The following is a 12,469-nucleotide window of genomic DNA, read 5'->3' as shown; positions in this document are numbered from 1 at the left end:
TCCTCACATTCGTCAAATCCTCATCCTCCTCCCCATCAAACGAAGAGGAATCAGTGAGAATAAGCCAATCATTTTGCACCAAAACAAAATTTTTAAAAAATTTAGCCACCTGAGACTTCAATTCACTAGCAGACATACATTAATCTAAACATTAATAAATGATGTTAAATTTCCAAAATACCATTAGACACAAGCGATACCACATTAGTGTGGACCAAAGACTGGGTAGGGGAAGACACCAACCCCGGGTCAGCAGGCACCCCGTAATTCACTTCCCCAGACAATTCTATCTGTTCATGCACAGCATCCACACAAGAAAAGGAAGCCTTTAAATTAGTATCACAATGCATAACTCCAACCAAAGGAGCAAAATGAGAAGGGCCCAAAGGGGAAGCCAAAAAAATCAAAGACGCCTCACTCCCCACCACCAGGCTACATACTCGATTGGGACAAACGGGAAAGGGACCAAATTACCAACAACTGGTTCCTCAGATGCCAAAACCATATGACAAGTGTCACACCAGTCATCCAAAGTTTCCACAGACTCCGCATTCTCCACAATAGCAGCTAAGTCAGTGTTCATCTGAGCATTAACTCCAACAGTTAAAACAGAACCCGCATTAATCAAATTCACCCCAGGCAACGTACACGGAGCAGAAACAAAGCCAGGAAATGATTTAGAAACAGTATTCAAATGAGGATGTAAAAATTATGCAATCCTTCCTCAAATGGCCTAAAGAATTACAATGCATACAAAAGTGGAGGATGTCATCAAAAATCACAGATTGAATATAACCAATATTAGGCGAACCCACCCAAATTTTATCAAAAAAATTTTTGTGACATCCAATTCCACGAGAATGCGAGCAACCGAAGGTCGGGAACTCGAAATAGTGGATGTGTCCGATTTCAGAGTTCGACCAAATAGAGAACCCAACCCAAAGAGGATCTGAGATGAGAAGAGATGGGGCCTAAGATAGGGAAACGAAACCCATATAGGAACAATCGGGGAATCAATCTCAACATTCGAATTTGGGGATCATTTCACCACTTTCATATAATAGTTATTAAAAAATAAGATCGATGAGAGAAAATTCTACAGTAATCAAAATCATTAACAAGCTTAATCAAAATATTTCTATGGTTAAGAACAGTGACCAAACAATCACCTATGAGTTTTAAGTTAAAGAAAAACTTTTGAATGCCATCAATAGATGGTCGCTTTCCGGGAAATAGACCAACCAAAGCAAATTCCAACGACACAGCAAGCGAGGAAATTTCCTCCTCCGAAATCAACAACGCTGGCAAACCCCGGTGAGAAGAAATACTCAAATCAGGAAAATGATCCGAAGATGAAGAAGCCCCAGACAAGGAGTGCCGGAGAAGCTCCATTCAAAAATCTCGGGTCATGAAGCCGGGCAGATGCTATTGAAGTCGAAAAGGAAAACCAAAACACACAAAACACCTGAAGACTATAGAATAGAAGCTTCCCTAAGGCAAAACCGGCGGCTGAGAGTCTAAGACCATCCTCGCAGCGAACGCTAAAGCAGGGGAAAAACCCTAGTATAGAGCGAACATTCTAACATTTGCAACTGGTCTATGCAAATATGTTTTCAGAAAATAATTTAGCAAAAAAAAATTTTATGTGAATTCTAAAGGGGAGAAAAATTATTAGGGTTGGCTATATTGAATGAATTCACTAAATAATAAAGGATATGAGAATCTAGAGGTCCTCACAATTGAAGTAGATGGGATTATACACAATTAAGAGCATTTATCAAATTCTTGCTATAAAGATTATAGAAGTTGGTTGTCCACAAGTAGATTTTTAAAGCTCAATAATAAGATTAGGATCAAATCACATGTTGTGTTGATAGGTTTTTCTTCTCGAGATGTTCAATTAGGCAATAATTTTATTGAAATAGAAATTTGGGTGGTCTAGAATTTAATTCTAGAAGTTTCCAATTTGAATATTACAATGAGATTCATGTGTATCAAATAAATTTTCTGAAGACTTATCTTTTACCCCTATTTTAACTTTGACACTTATGTCCATAGAAAATATATATTAAAGTTTAAAAAAAAATCATGTAAAATTATAATTTTAAAAAAAATTACCATGCATGATTGCTCCTTGGATTTCAATATCGACCTTCCCTTAATGATGCGAGTAAAGAAAAATCACCTTAATTATAATTTTAACTTTTTCAAAAAATCAACATGTTAATTGGAACAAAAATTATCAAAATAATATTACGCCAAATTTGCTCAAATTTAATCTTAGAGGTTCTATTGGTTTTCAATTGTCAAAATTGTTCAAACATTTTACTGTGGTTTTGTTTGGGACGGCTTTTCTACTACTTCTTAAAGAAATTTCTTAGTACAAAAATTTTAAATTTTATACTAAAAAGTTACTTTAAGAAACAATAAGAAAGTCATTCCAAATAAAACCAAAGTCTATTTAGGTCTGAAATTGGAGCGGGCTAGTGTGGCCAAAAGGCCACCGCCAGAACTAGTGGACGCTTGTGCATTCATTGTAGGATGCCCAATATAAAAATGCATGATGGAAATTCTTTTTTCATTTTTATTTATTTTTTAAAACAAATAATTATCTTTTTATTTTATTTTTCTTCTCATTCTTTTTTTTTTAATAAAAAAATTTATAATTTCCCCTTCCCACTCTTCAAGCATAAATATCCATTTAGAAAGGAAATTGAGAAAAAATGATGTTAATTTTACCCAAAATCTATCCAAATCCAAAATTGAGCAAATTTTTTATATGAATCTAACCTCCAATGTTTTTTATTTTTTTTTTATTTTTTTGGATATTTAGAGTTTTAGACTAATTAAGTCAAATTCAATCACACATCAAATATATAAAACTTGAATCTGACCTCTTATTTAGTAGCCAAACACCCAACTAACAAATCAAGATAAACTACATCTATATTATATATATACTACTATTATAAAAGGGGCTTGAGTTTCCTTCCACATGAGATCTTGACCATCCATTTTATTTTTTCTTAAATTATCTCGTCCATTCATTCTATTTTAATTAATTACTAAATCTAAAAATATAAAATAAATATAAAAATTAATGCTCATTAGTCTCGCTTGCCCTGAACTTTTTCTCTCTGCCGTTTTATCAGAAAGGTTTATTTTAGCCTCTTGAACTTCTACTAAAATCGTTCATCATCCCTATATCTATTTATTTATATAATTCTATTATAACATTTCGTATTCCGGTTCCCCATCCTTAGTCTATTCGCACTAAGACAGATCGGTGGAAGGCGAAATATCAAACTCGCCCAAAATACAATCGGGATTTGTTCCAATTCCGGCATTCCCGTCCGTTTTCATTAACCCTTCATATATCTAACATTCACAATAAATAAATGCTGGAAGATAAAATCGCGATTAAAAGACGAACCGTGCCCAACAATGAATGTATTCCCCTCTTTTATAGTTATATTATCTTCTTTTTGTATTTATATATAGTCATCGATCATTTTAATTTCTGTATGTAATGGAAGTTTGGGTGTGGGAGTGACTCCATTTATCCATGTATGTCCAAAGTCCTACAATCGCCAATTCACTTCGTCATAGTAGTAGCAACGATAGGCGAGGGCACAGACCACATAGTCGCTCATATTTTTTCTTTTTCATTGCTTTAAAAAAAAAAAAATCGGTGGGAGTTGATATGGCAGATTAGCTTATAGACGATCGGATGTCCTAGTTCAAGGAGGCTTTCAGCCTCTTCGATAAGGACGGAGACGTTTGAATTACCACTAAGGAGCTCGAAACTGTGATGAGATCTCTGGGTCATAACCACACCGAAGCAAAGCTACATGACATGATCAACGAGGTTGATACATATGGCAATGGAACTATTGATTTCCCTGAATTCCTTTACCTGATGGCTCGCAAGATGAAGGACATCGACTCTGAGGAGGAGCTCAAGGAAGCCTTTCGCGTGTTCAACAAGGATCAAAACGGTTTCATCTCAGCTGCCGAACTTCGCCATGTCATGACTAACCTCGGTGAAAAGCTGACCGATGAGGATCGGAGGTTGATGAAATGATTCGCGAAGCTGATGTTGATGGAGACGATCAGATCAACTATGAAGAATTTGTCAAGATCATGATGGCCAAATGAGAGGAGCAATATTCATACGATTACTACTTCAGAATTTCCCTTCTTGTATGTAGCTTTATTTGCTTAGCTGCAGTAGTTTAGGATTAACTATAGCTGCAATAGTGTGGTTTGTGTTTCGAGTTTGTACTTTGCCTTTGTTTTGTTGTGATTTTCTTTGAGATTTTCTGATATAGATCGATCGTAGTTTTCACTTTGTTTGTTGTGCATGCTTTTAAGGTCAGAAATCCATTATTGATTGGTTAAAAAAAAAATAGTATAAGCTACAATAACTTGTACAAAACAAAATACAAAAAAATCAACGACTTCTTTAACACTTAACTATTATCAAAATATAAAAAGTTATTAATGATACTTCCAACTCTTCTTATGTTATATTACTCATTTCAAAATAATTTGATTTATTAATTTATTCATTTCAAAAAGTTATTAATGATATTTATTCTTATTCATCAATAATAATGAATTAGTTCATTAATTTAATTTTTTGGTAATGAAAGATTGAAAGTTAAGAAATAAATATTAATTAATGATGTACTATTATTATACAAATGACTTATAGATATTCTGATATGAAACAAATAAATTCTAGCTTTTCATTTTATTTAATCTAAGTTGATGATTACAATCAAAATCATTCAATATAAAATAGTTTAGCTTCTCAGATTCTTTGTTTAATAAATATGCTAATATCTCTTAATTATTAGTTAATTATTTTTCTAGATGTTAAACATCTTTTAAATATACATAAGCATTTTAGTGAATTCCTTCGTTTTGGACTTTTCAGCTTGCCCAAGTTCTTCCATCGGTAGGTTTCTTCTCCAATTATTTCAGTCTCTTCAATTTCAAATTTCTATAACTTCAATAACGTTTCTTAGGCCTCTTGTATTCCACCCTTTCTTAAACTGTTCTCAACAATTCTCCTTAGCTCTTTCGTGATTTGAATTTCGTTTACGGCTCTCTAATCTTTCGGCTTCAAAGATTAGATAATGAATTTATCTTTTTTTATTTGAAAAGGTATATTCTGATAGTTTTTGTTAGTCTACACTAAATAGAAGATTTTTGTTGTTCAAATTACAACTTTTAAATTCAATTCTCTTGTACTCCTGAAATTCATATTATAACTTGCTTAAGACATGACTCACTAAGAAATTAATACCATTTTTTTTCTTCTTACCTTATGGTGTATTCATATTGATTCTTATGTAATTAATTTAGAAATATATGATCATATTTTTTCAATTTAGTCTCTCAACTATATAAAATCGATCCCGAAAAATTCATTGAGTTGAAATTGATGGAAATTGTGATACAAAACCTCATCCCAATTTTGTATCTCGGTTATAGAAAATTGATTGAATTTAGTCCCTAAGGGATCCTCTCGCATCAATTTTGTATGATTGAGGGGCTAAATAAAAAAAATGATATGATATATAGAGCTAAATTGGTATAATCGAAGGCCTACTTTGGGCTTTTCCCCTACAATGAATTATGATTTCTTATAAGATGTTCATAGGATTACCCGCCAAACTAATGCTTGATTGGTATAAATACTTAATTATTATTTTTAAGTGGTTCTCTTGATCACTTTTGGGTTATCAAATTTGAACCTTCAATCTATGCTCCTATTAAATGTTGCATTATGTTTGATTTTACAGATTCAATTAATGGTCAAATAGTGACCTTTTTAAGATAAACACGAATGATAATAAGTGAGTGAGAGAGGATTAATATATATTTACTCTCTTATTCTTTGTAGGTAAGTTTCCTTCGTCAGTTTTTTTGATCAGTCGGTAAATTAATCTGATTATTTGTCAATGAGACAAGGATTTATATATGTTAGTCTACTTAGTTTTGTTCATAAGTTTAGAGTTATCTTTCAAGATATAATCTAATCATATTATGTTCTACATGTTCATTTATATTCAGGAAGCAAATTTGATTTTCAAAAATATATCAAAAGGGCCTTTGAAGATGATTTTAAGGTTGTTGTTGGAATTAGGTTAATAATTAATAAACAACTGATACTGAATCCTGATGTTTTTATTCTACTAGAAGTCAAATTTGTACAATATATATAACTCTGACCTCTTTTATAAATAAAAATTTAGGTCTCTTTGGGATGATGTTCTAATTGCTTTGTTTTGGAGTAATACTTTCTCACAACTTTTTAGAAAGTTGTGTATTATAAATTTATGCTTCGTTTGGGACGGCTTTTTTATTGCTTTCTAAAACGGAGTTTTAGTTAAAAAATAAAAAAATTTGTACTAAAACTCTGTTTTAGAAAGCAATAAAAAAGTCGTCCCAAACGAAGTCTTAGTCTTTGTTTGGGATGATCGACTTTCTTATTGCTTCTTAAAATAGCTTTATAATACAAAAGTTTAAATTTGTATACTCAAAAGTTGCTTAAAGAAAAAATAAAAAAGCTATCTCAAACGGAGACTTAATTTTTTTGCAACTTAAAAAAAAAAAATACTTTCTCAGCAATAAATTTACAACCACTATTACAAAAACTTGCAGTCATCCCAAATAGGCCCTTAGGCTTTGTATGGGACAACTAGAGGATCTCTCTATTGAATCGCTTTCTCATTGCCTTATTTTTAATACAACGAAAGGGTCTTCTTGCTTCATCACGACGAGTTGGTTCTGCGGGCTCTGGAGTTTAGGGTTTTTGCCCTAATCCTCATGGCAGCCGTTCCTTCGTGCGTTCGTCGGTGGCGAGGGGAGTTTTCTCTTCCTGTTGTTTTCGTGATTTTGATTTTATGGCTTCTTCTCGTCTTCGCGATCCTGGTTTCTTACCCGGTGTTTCGCCCCTCTCGTTTATAGATGTTCTCTATGGTTCAGCCTCCGCACCTGTTGATTTTCCAGAACTTAAAGTCTCTTCTTTTAGAGGCATGCCTTCTTTGTGGATTTCGGAGTTGGAAATTAAGTCTTTGGCTGCCCCTTTTCAGTTTGCTCTGGTAGGGAAGTTCCCTGCCCATCAGCCCTCTTTGGAAGCCATTAGAAATTTTTTTTTTTTAATCTTAAGTTAAATGGGGAGGTTTCGGTTACTGTTCTGAATCAACGTAATATTTTGATTAAGATCTTCAACGATTTGGATTATTGCAGAATCTTCGCGCGTCGTTCTTACTTCGTTAACAACTGTTTCATGAAACTCATAAAGTGGTCTCCTACCTTAGATGTGGAAATCGAATCTCCTGTGATTCCCATCTGGATTTCATTTCCTAACCTTAGGCTTCACCTGTATGCTCCTCGAATCTTGCATGGCCTTGGAACCGTTTTCGACAAACCTTTAAAAATTGACAACACTACATCATCTGGTTCCGGCCTTCTGTTGCTTGAGTGTTGGTAGAGATTGATGTGTCTAGATCATTTCCTGAGAAAATTTGGGTTGGGCCAGAAAGTTCTGGTTACGTGCAATATGTGGTTTTTGAGGATTTTTCGGATTATTGTCTGCATTGTTCCTCTTTGGGGCACTCTAAAGCGGGTTGTAAGATCCTGAATCCTAATATCGTCCCTTCTTCTTCTTTGGGGCGGTGGTGATATTTTGGGTGCTACTTTTGTTCTGCCTGTCCCTGTGTCTTCTCCTACTGTTGTTGGTTTGGTTGTTATAGAGACTATTGTTACTCCTTCTATTACTGAGGTTTCTCCTATTCAGTTCGAGGCTTCTGCTCCTGTCGTGTTGGGGTCCCAAATATCGTTGGATGAAGTAAATAAGTTGGGGGATGAAGCTTTAATTGTTTTGGAGGTTGAGGCGTCAGTCTCCTGTACTAACTCTGGTGGTGTTAATAATGCTTTGGAAAATTGCCCTGTTGTGGCTGTGCTTGATGAGTTGACTATTTCTTCGCCTATTGTGGGTGTTGTGGAATCGTTCATAAATATTAATAATGGCTCTGGTGAAGAGCCAGTTTTGGTTGTCGAGGCTTCATGCGTTCCTGCGGTTAATGTGGATATTATCCCTGAGGGTGTGCGGGAGGATTTTTCAAATGGTAATTTGGTTGACGTTCCTGTAAACTTGGTCCACACTCAGACTTTGGCTAACCGTGTGGGTGTTAATTCTGGTTTTGAATTTTGTAACCATGTGGATTGGATGTACGGTTCATCTGAGTTTGGATCTGAATCTGATTTTTCTAATTGTGGGTGTGGCTTCTCCGGATTTGGCTGATCCAGATTTTTATGGTGGTTCCGACCCTGGAAATGATTTTACCTTGGTTCGGGTAAGACCTGTTGTTTCTCGTGGGAGTGGGAGATTTCGCGGGAGGGGCCGTGGGAGGGGACGTAGAAGAAGATAATCTCATATTTACTATTTCTTTTCTTGCCTATGATTGCTTCGGAATAGCTTCAGAATGGTTTTTCTGGTATTTTGGATCGGGTTTTTTGAGGCAATGATGTGGCCGGGGCTCGTGTCTTTGTCGTCGAGCTGGTGGCAACCTTCGGTGTCTTTCGATAGTTGGATGTGGGTGCCTTTTTTCACCTTATGGATGGTCCGTGCGAGGCTTTAGGGATGCTGGGAGCCTCAGCCGTATACTGAGCCTAATGTGGGTTGTATTTCATTTTCCTTTTATTTCTCTGGTCATTCACTGTTGTAATCGCTATTTCCTTTTTTAATATATGTGTTTTTGTTATAAAAAAAAAAGGGTCTTCTTGCTTCTTAACATTCATGGTAAGTTCTAATTGAATAAAAATTTTTATTTTACAATTCTACTTATAAAATGTCATGGCTTCATATTATTTATTCCACATTATAGGATTGTATATAATGTTGTGGATATAAATAATGCCACTTATTTTGTAAGGAAAAATAAAAACAGATTTTTTTTAAAGAAAAGATTTAATCAAAATAAATATTTAATTTTATTAATGATTTCTTGATCAGATCATATTAGTAGTTGAGACAAAGTTGCAGGTGATCATATCAAGGATAGGCATTGAAATCCAAGAAAGACATGCAGTAGTTTGAGGGTTTCCGTAGTGCAAGTAAGCGATTATTATTTTTGATTTGGTTGGCCTCGTTTCATTCTGCTTCTCGTTTGCCTTGTTTCCGGCAGTTTTTTACTTAATCTTTCACTAAGTGAATGCATAAATGATATTTCCAAGTTTTGTCTTATTAGTAATCTTCTGCTTTGTTTGGTATAGTTATCAAAATGTTATGTATTTTTTTGATCATATTAAGTTATCATGTTAATGAAGGTATAGAAAATGTTCGTGCAAAATCATACTTTTTAATGCATGTTTATCTTATTTGCATTTTTTAAAAGGGGATTTACATGCATATTTTAAAAGGGGATTTACATGCATATCACTTAAATATATTACATTTATATATTTAACACTTAAATTTTATTGTTTACCTCATCAAACAACAAGATTGAAGGCACAACAGAATTTGATGGGAAGGGCATTGATAGGGCCAACAATGGGTGAAATAAAAAGAAGGGGAATGCGAAAGGTTAGGAGAATCCATCACTCTATCCTATTCCCCACCATAGATTCTATTTTTGGATAAACAATTGGACCTATGATGATCAGCATTGTGCAAATTTCTTCCCCACCTCAATTCGAACAATTATTACGTCCTCCGACCGAATGAGAGAAACATTCGGTTCGCATGCAAAAATCCCGCGGTACCGAGTTTTTTGAAAAACTCGGTACACCTCGGTACCGCGGGATTTTTACCTGCGACCGAATGTTTCTCTCATTTGGTCGACCGAATCAAATAAAACTTCCTCAATTCACACTTTATGGCTGGAAGGACATTATTAATAAATTTAAAAGGTCTTAATAATTATTTTAATCGTTGGTAATATATTTGTAGCGATTTTAAAACTTTAAACTATTTAAATTTAGAAACTTTAAAAGAAAAAAAAATCACGTCGCCTGAGAGATTCGAACTCTCGCGGGGAAACCCCATGTACTTAGCAGGCACACGCCTTAACCACTCGGCCAAAGCGACATCTCTCTGTTGAGATTTATTTATTTAGATATAAATAATTATAGTTCACTCAACAGCATAGTATTAATTATTATTATCTATTAATGAATCACGCTCCGGCCTACGTTATAAATGGGAGTGGTAAACTTTTGAGCACATAAGCTTAATTATTTACTTTGTATAAAGATATGTAGAATATAAATTATAAAAAAAAATATTTATAAGCAATTTATAAATGCAAACTAACTAGAGAGCAATTAACATACAATATTTATATGTGATTTAGTATCATATTGCTTATATTCAAATTTAAGCACCCACTTACATAGGATTATACTAACTTACTTGCTACAACAAATTAAACTCTTTGACATCTCTGATTGGTTTAGAAATTGCCATAATATTTTTTATTTAAAGGCAAGAATATGATGGTAACATTTGCAAATCTCTAAATTATCTTGCATAAATTTAAATTTCAGCAAGATGTGAAACCAATAATTAGAAAATTTTGAAGAAAGCACAAGTGGAAACACAATTAAATTTATAGTAGTAAGTAGAAAGCACACAAGGTACAAAGGATATTCAATCAGAGAGGAACATTTGTCTCTCCGAACTCTCTAGATGCTGTCAGAGCCCAAAACAACGAATACGAATCAAAATTTAGTAAAATCCTCAATGCCCTAACTCTATAAAAGCACACTTCTTAATGCATACAATTTAAAAGGAAATATCCAAATAGCCCCTATTTTGAATTTACCCTCCAAAGTTCTTCCTAATGGGAGCTGCTAGCCCCATGGTTTGCGCAGTAACAAGAGGGGGCAAAACTTTTTTCCGCCTCTTGTAAACACGGGTCAATCCACTGAATCGGTTGGACCGGTCTGACAGAATACTCACTTCTTATTTTGGTAAGGGCACCATATTATATAAAACTTATAGTCTTTTTAAAGTTTTTTAATAATTGGTGAAGTACAACTAAAAAATAGATAGCATATTCAAAACTATTAGGAGTGACTAAAAGTTTTCACCTACAAGTTAATCTAGTACAATATTCACCTTTTTTTTTCAAAATGCTAATGAAAATTAGCTATATTAATAATACAAATAGATTGAGAATAAGAACACTAGAAGTGGAGGAATCCATGACTATGAGCTTTAATATGGATGAACACTTAATTTCTTCAACCTTGCATCCATGATCTTATACTTTTTTAGTTGAATTTGTTAATCTTTTAGGCTTCTTTTGTGATAGATTTTTTACTTCTTTTTAAAGCACCGCTTGAGTTAAAAATTAAAAAGTTGTTTTAGCAATGAGAAAACTATCCTAAATGAACATCTAATTGAATTACTTATAAAAATAATAAATAAATTATTAAATGGAACCACTTAAATTATTTTATTATTAAATCATTAAATGTTAAATATATAAATTAATTTGAATATTTCAAGTACCATATATGTAAATTCTAATTTTAACAAATGCTAAACTATTTTGATTACTTATTGTTAGCAAATATAACTTTAAGCTATAGTCATACTTTTCTAAGAAAGAAATGTGACGCCCCAGGCATCCATAGTGAAAGGATTCGTCGACAGTCTTGATTCTTCACAAATTTCTTCAGTTCGTCCAGTACTAAAGTCAGATCGTACGGGACTAACAGCACAAAAAAAAATCAGCTTTTTAAGGATTTTACAAGAAATCTATAAAAAATTTAGTATTAATTACACTTTTTAAGTGCTGATCTTTTGGTCATTTTTTTAATTTTTAGTATTTTTTCAAAATTATTTTTTTATTCCTTTAATTTTTTTCAAAATTATAATACCGATGGAATGATAAAAAATATTTATAAATAAAAAAAGCAATTTAATCAATTATTTATATTTGATTTTTTATCTTTAATTTAATTTAAACTTAAAAAATTCCACAGCTTAGAAATTTCATCAGCGAGCTTTCGACAATAATTAAAATTCTAATAAAAAAATTTCATTAAAATCCTACCAAACATTTTATACACTATACCTTAAAATTCAATTAGAAATTTCAATATTTAATATCATAAATTGGAGTTATTTAATAATAAAAAATGGAAAAAGAAATTTAATATATAGAATCAGACAAAAAAATAAAAAATAAATTTTAATGCATTGATTCAAAGAAATTCTAGAAAGAAAAATAAAGCATTATATATGTTGTCAAAAACATCAAAATCACGTGCAGAAATTCCTCTCTACATTGTTCCGTGCAAGAAATGGAAGCTACATCTCGTGCTTTGTTTTGTCTAGAAGCTAAAAAGCGGATCCAGTTTATCTCCTCGGCTCAAACCCGTTAAGCCCGATGCGGACCCGGTTGACCTATCCAGGTTCAGCCTCGTCCTCCTTGTTAGG

The 12,469-nt window shown here is 33.2% G+C and overlaps 1 non-coding gene and 1 pseudogene across 1 annotated transcript; one reads left to right on the top strand and one right to left on the bottom strand.

Moving 5' to 3' along the window:
• The first annotated feature begins 3,717 nt into the window (after positions 1-3,717).
• LOC110094734 lies at positions 3,718-4,158 on the top strand (annotated as a pseudogene).
• A 5,868-nt stretch (positions 4,159-10,026) lies between these two features.
• Positions 10,027-10,108, bottom strand: TRNAS-GCU. Its single transcript has one exon. It is a non-coding gene; the product is annotated as a tRNA-Ser (tRNA).
• Between the last annotated feature and the right edge of the window lie 2,361 nt (positions 10,109-12,469).

The sequence above is a fragment of the Dendrobium catenatum genome, unplaced genomic scaffold (assembly GCF_001605985.2).
Source record: "Dendrobium catenatum unplaced genomic scaffold, ASM160598v2 fragScaff_scaffold_659, whole genome shotgun sequence".
Taxonomy (NCBI): Eukaryota; Viridiplantae; Streptophyta; class Magnoliopsida; order Asparagales; family Orchidaceae; genus Dendrobium; species Dendrobium catenatum.
Note: the sequence above shows the minus strand (reverse complement) of the source record. Positions and strands in the feature narration are given on the sequence as shown.